The sequence below is a fragment of the Loxodonta africana genome, chromosome 24 (assembly GCF_030014295.1).
Source record: "Loxodonta africana isolate mLoxAfr1 chromosome 24, mLoxAfr1.hap2, whole genome shotgun sequence".
NCBI lineage: Eukaryota > Metazoa > Chordata > Mammalia > Proboscidea > Elephantidae > Loxodonta > Loxodonta africana.
The window spans coordinates 32468194-32474376 of record NC_087365.1 but is presented as its reverse complement, the minus strand read 5'-3'; positions in this window follow the sequence as shown (position 1 = coordinate 32474376).

Below are 6183 nucleotides of genomic sequence, written 5' to 3'. Positions count from 1 at the left end.
AAGCTGGGAAATCGTCCTTGCTGCCCAACTTCAGTCTAGAAGCATGGGATAGTGGTTTAGAGCTGGGAGGACCACTGGGATTGTTGTATCCCATCTCCCTCTACAGGAAGAACAAGAGAGGGGCAGTGAGTGTCCTGAGGTCACACAGCATTTGGCAGGTCCCAGGCTGATCTCCTCCTAGTGTTGCCAAGAGGAACGTGAAGCGTGTTTGCCAAATGTGCCAAGGCCCTGAGCACATACAAGTGAGATGCTTTGGGAATCAGTTATGCCTGCCAGGAAGGACGCTACCTGTTCCTTGGTCATATCTCCAGAGAGGTCCCCACCCAACCACACTTGCTGGCAGTGGACAATGCCCCTCTGTGGGAGGCCGGAGACCAGTGCCAGGGCCTAGGCTCATGTCAGCTACTGCTTCCTGCCTGTTGGCTGGATCAGCAAGCATGACTGTGCCCCTGTAGGCCTGGCACACCTAGAGCCCCCAGCCCGCCATGGCCTGTAATAGCCCTGTCCTCCATGCTGCCCAACCCCTCCCAGACTGCCAGGGGCCTCTGTCCCGGCCTGACCCCTTTCCAGCTCTCAGGGCTTTCCTTGTCTTTTGCTGGGAATGCCTCCTCCACTCCACCTTGATCTGTCTGGGCAGTAGGGCAGTGGGAAGCCCCTGGAATCCAACAGACATGGGTCAAATCCCTGTTTTTGTGCTTGTCAGCTGTGTGACCTTGGAAAAATTGCTTCCTCTCCCTAAGCCTCTTTTTCCTGAATTGTAAATTGAGATTGTTTTGAGGGTTATAGAAGATACATATAAAGTACTTGGAAGGTTGAACAATTTAGTAAATGGTAAATGCTGTTATTATTATCAGAAGTCCTTGGATGGAGCAGATGGTTAAGCACTCGACTACTAAATGAAAGTTGGTGGTTCGAACCCACCCAGAGGCAACTCAGAAGACAGGTCTGGCAATCTACTTCAGAAAAGTCACAGCCTTGAAAACCCTGTAGAGCACCGTTCTACTCTGTACGCATGGGGTAGCCATGAGTCAGAATCGACTGGACAACAAGAAACAACAACAGCAATTATTATTATTGTTATTGAAATATTAACACCACTGCACTGACCTTCAAGCCCAATTCAGACGGCAATATTTTTTTTTAATTAACTTTTATTAAGCTTCAAGTGAACATTTACAAATCCAGTCTGTCACATGTAAGTTTACATACATCTTACTCCCTTCTCCCACTTGCTCTCCCCCTATTGAGTCAGCCCTTTCAGTCTCTTGTTTCGTGACAATTTTCCCAGCTTCCCTCTCTCTCTATCCTCCCATCCCCCCTCCAGACAAGAGCTGCCCACACACTCTCCAGTGTCCACCTGATTTAATTAGCTCACTCTTCATCAGCATCTCTCTCCCACCCACTGACCAGTCCCTTTCATGTCTGATGAGTTGTCTTCGGGGATGGTTCCTGTCCTGTGCCAACAGAAGGTCTGGTGAGCATTCCCACTGGGATTCCTCTAGTCGCAGTCAGACCATTAAGTTTGGTCTTTTTATGTGAATTTGGGGTCTGCATCCCACTGATCTCCTGTTCCCTCAGGGGTTCTGTATTGTGCTCCCTGTCAGGGCAGTCATCGATTGTGGCCGGGCACCAACTAGTTCTTCTGGTCTCAGGATGATGTAGGTCGCTGGTTCATGTGGCCCTTTCTGTCTCTTGGGTTCTTAGTTATCGTGTGACCTTGATGTTCTTCATTTTCCTTTGCTCCAGGTGGGTTGAGACCAATTGATGCATCTTAGATGGCCGCTTGTTAGCGTTTAGGACCCCAGATGCCACATTTCAAAGTGGGATGCAGAATGTTTTCATAATAGAATTATTTTGCCCATTGACTTAGAAGTCCCCTCAAACCATGTTCCCCAGACCCCCGCCCCTGCTCCGCTGACCTTTGAAGCATTCATTTTATCCCGGAAACCTCTTTGCTTTTAGTCCAGTCCAATTGGGCTGACCTTCCTTGTATTGAGTGTTGTCTTTCCCTTCACCCAAAGCAGTTCTTATCTACTGATTGATCAATAAAAAATCCTCTCCCTCCCTCCCTCCCTCCCCCCTTCGTAACCACAAAAGTATGTGTTCTTCTCAGTTTTTTCTATTTCTCAAGATCTTATAATAGTGGTCTTACACAATATTTGTCCTTTTGCCTCTGACTCATTTCGCTCAGCATAATGCCTTCCAGGTTCCTCCATGTTATGAAATGTTTCAGAGATTCGTCACTGTTCTTTATCGATGCGTAGTATTCCATTGTGTGAATATACCACAATTTATTTACCCATTCATCCGTTGACGGACACCTTGGTTGCTTCCAGCTTTTTGCTATTGTAAACAGAGCTGCAATAAACGTGGGTGTGCATATATCTGTTTGTGTGAAGGCTCTTGTATCTCTAGGGTATATTCCGAGGAGTGGGATTTCTGGGTTGTATGGTAGTTCTATTTCTAACTGTTTAAGATAACGCCAGATAGATTTCCAAAGTGGTTGTACCATTTTACATTCCCACCAGCAGTGTATGAGAGTTCCAATCTCTCCGCAGCCTCTCCAACATTTATTATTTTGTGTTTTTTGGATTAATGCCAGTCTAGTTGGTGTGAGATGGAATCTCATCGTAGTTTTAATTTGCATTTCTCTAATGGCTAATGATCGGGAGCATTTTCTCATGTATCTGTTGGCTGCCTGAATATCTTCTTCAGTGAAATGTGTGTTCATATCCTTTGCCCACTTCTTGATTGGGTTGTTTGTCTTTTTGTGGTTGAGTTTTGACAGAATCATGTAGATTTTAGAGATCAGGCGCTGGTCTGAGATGTCATAGCTGAAAATTCTTTCCCAGTCTGTAGGTGGTCTTTTTACTCTTTTGGTGAAGTCTTTAGATGAGCATAGGTGTTTGATTTTTAGGAGCTCCCAGTTATCTGGTTTCTCTTCATCATTTTTGGTAATGTTTTGTATTCTGTTTATGCCCTGTATTAGGGCTCCTAGGGTTGTCCCTATTTTTCCTTCCATGATCTTTATCGTTTTAGTCTTTATGTTTAGGTCTTTGATCCACTTGGAGTTAGTTTTTGTGCATGGTGTGAGGTATGGGTCCTGTTTCATTTTTTTGCAAATGGATATCCGGTTATGCCAGCACCATTTGTTAAAAAGACTATCTTTTCCCCAATTCATTGACACTGGTCCTTTGTCAAATATCAGCTGCTCATACATGGATGGATTTATATCTGGGTTCTCAATTCTGTTCCATTGGTCTATGTGCCTGTTGTTGTACCAGTACCAGGCTGTTTTGACTACTGTAGCTGTATAATAGGTTCTGAAATCAGGTAGAGTGAGGCCTCCCACTTTCTTCTTCTTTTTCAGTAATGCTTTGCTTATCCGGGGGTTCTTTCCCTTCCATATGAAATTGGTGATTTGTTTCTCTATCCCCTTAAAATATGACATTGGAATTTGGATCGAAAGTGCGTTATATGTATAGATGACTTTTGGTAGAGTAGACATTTTTACTATGTTAAGTCTTCCTATCCATGAGCAGGGTATGTTTTTCCACTTAAGTATGTCCTTTTGAATTTCTTGTAGTAGAGCTTTGTAGTTTTCTTTGTATAGGTCTTTTACATCCTTGGTAAGATTTATTCCTAAGTATTTTATCTTCTTGGGGGCTACTGTGAATGGTATTGATTTGGTTATTTCCTCTTCGGTGTTCTTTTTGTTGATGTAGAGGAATCCAAGTGATTTTCGAACGTTTATTTTATAACCTGAGACTCTTCCAAACTCTTCTATTAGTTTCAGTAGTTTTCTGGAGGATTCCTTAGGGTTTTCTGTGTATACGATCATGTCATCTGCAAATAGTGATAGCTTTACTTCCTCCTGCCAATCCGGATACCCTTTATTTCTTTGTCTAGCCTAATTGCCCTGGCTAGGACTTCAAGTACCATGTTGAATAAGAGCGGTGATAAAGGGCATCCTTGTATGGTTCCCGTTCTCAAGGGAAATGCTTTCAGGTTCTCTCCATTTAGAGTGATATTGGCTGTTGGCTTTGCATAAAAAAGTGCCCTTTATTATGTTGAGGAATTTTCCTTCAATTCCTATTTTGGTAAGAGTTTTTATCATAAATGGGTGTTGAACTTTGTCAAATGCCTTTTCTGCATCTATTGATAAGATCATGTGGTTTTTATCTTTTGTTTTATTTATGTGATGGATTACATTAATGGTTTTTCTGATAGTAAACCAGCCTTGCATACCTGGTATAAATCCCACTTGATCAGGGTGAATTATTTTTTTGATGTGTTGTTGGATTCTATTGGCTAGAATTTTGTTGAGGATTTTTGCATCTATGTTCATGAGGGATATAGGTCTATAATTTTCTCTTTTTGTAATGTCTTTACCTGGTTTTGGTATCAGGGAGATGGTAGCGTCATAGAATGAGTTGGGTAGTATTCCGTCAGACGGCAATATTTGCATAAAGCTTTCCTTGATCACTGCCCATGCTACCCTGATGTCTTCTCACCCCTCTTTGACCCCCAAAGCACTAACTCTTTACTCTCCTGGGGCTTGGATCCCCCTCTGCCTTGAGGGATGTTCATTTCATCCATCCATCCATCCGTCCGTCCGTCCGTCCCTCCATCCATCCATCATCCACCCCTCCCTCCCTCCCTCCCTCCCTCCCTCCCTCCCTCCCTCCCTTCCTTCATATTGCACCAGCCTCCTCACTGGTCTCCTCTCCACCCCAGACCCTCCTTAATCCAATTTCCACCCACCTGCCAGAGTTAGCTTTTAAAAACTTTACTCAGACCGTGTCACTGTTAACACCCCTCCAGTAGTTTCCAGTGCCCTTAGATGAATATCCAAGCTCTCACGAGGCCCTGCATGGTTGGCTGCTTCCCACTCTCAGCCTTCTCACCACTTTGCTCCTTTCACCTCTCATTCCTATCTCAGGGCCTTTGCACATGCTGAGACTTCTCCCGGGAGTGCTCTTCTGTCAGCTTTTCCCCAGGATGGCTTCTTCTCATTCACCACATCTCAGGCTCAATATCACCTCTTTGGAGAGCCCTTTCCTGGCTACTCTGTCTCAAGAAGGGATCTTCTCTTTCACTTCCCACTGATGAGGTTTTCCTATAGCACTGGAGCCGGATCTGAAGTGTCATCTGAGACACCATAATTACACAGATGTGTTACATACCAAGGAAGGGGCCAAACTACAAAGCCAATTTTCAAAGCAGGTGGCCAAGAACCAGTCATACAATTCTTAGGTCCCTCATCAAAGTGATAAAAGGGTCAGAAGAGAAAAGGAAGAAGATCTGTGAAGATATTTGGGGAGGGTTGCAGTCCCTCCTCCCACTCTCTCAGGGAGAAGGGAAGGGCTGCCTGCCCCTCAGTGCAGGCCTGGAGGGAGGAGGCCTTTCAGGGACCAGCTGGGCACTTGAGGGGTGTGTCCCCTGTAGTTAGGACATGCAGTGGGCTGGCTCTGTCTCCTGCTGAGAGAAATGGCTGATGAGCTCAAGTCATGGTGGGCACAGTGACTTCTATGAGTGGGAAATTACTGCCCCCTCCTCCCTCTGGAAGGGGTCAAGGTATACACAAAATTTCCCGAGGGCCCTGTGTGGACCCTGCAGTAGAGCGGTCTGGTCTGGGGCTGGGTCAAGGTTTTCCCAAGATGTTGCCTGGAATGGTGAGAAAAGGGTGCCAAGAGCCAAGGGCTGGGGACTGGTGGGGGTGGTGTACAGGGCAGCCAGCCACAGAAAAGCCCCAGCAGGAAGGTTTGAAACTACCCCCACGAAGGTGCTCATGAGATTCACTCTATTGGAGCCATCTTGCTGCAGTACCAGTCCAGGGGAAACTGTTCTGCCCTCTTTCCTCTCTGTGCTCCACCGCTGCATGGAGCCAGAGAGAGGGAAGGAAGGTGAGAGAGAGAGAGAGAGAGAGAGGATCTCTTCTCCCCTCTCTCCCTACTGGTCCATAGGAGCCTCCGCTAGGGATGGGGAGATAATTTGATGTTAAATCAAAGTTGGGCCCTCAGAGATAGCAAGGTGGCAGAGTGGAAATGACCATCCCATTCTACAGATCACCAAATTGAGGCACAGAGAGGAGAAAATAAGTGTTATTATTACCCCCAATTTTCAGATGAGGAAATTAGATTTTTTTTTTAATTGTACTTTAGATGAAGGTTTACAGAACAA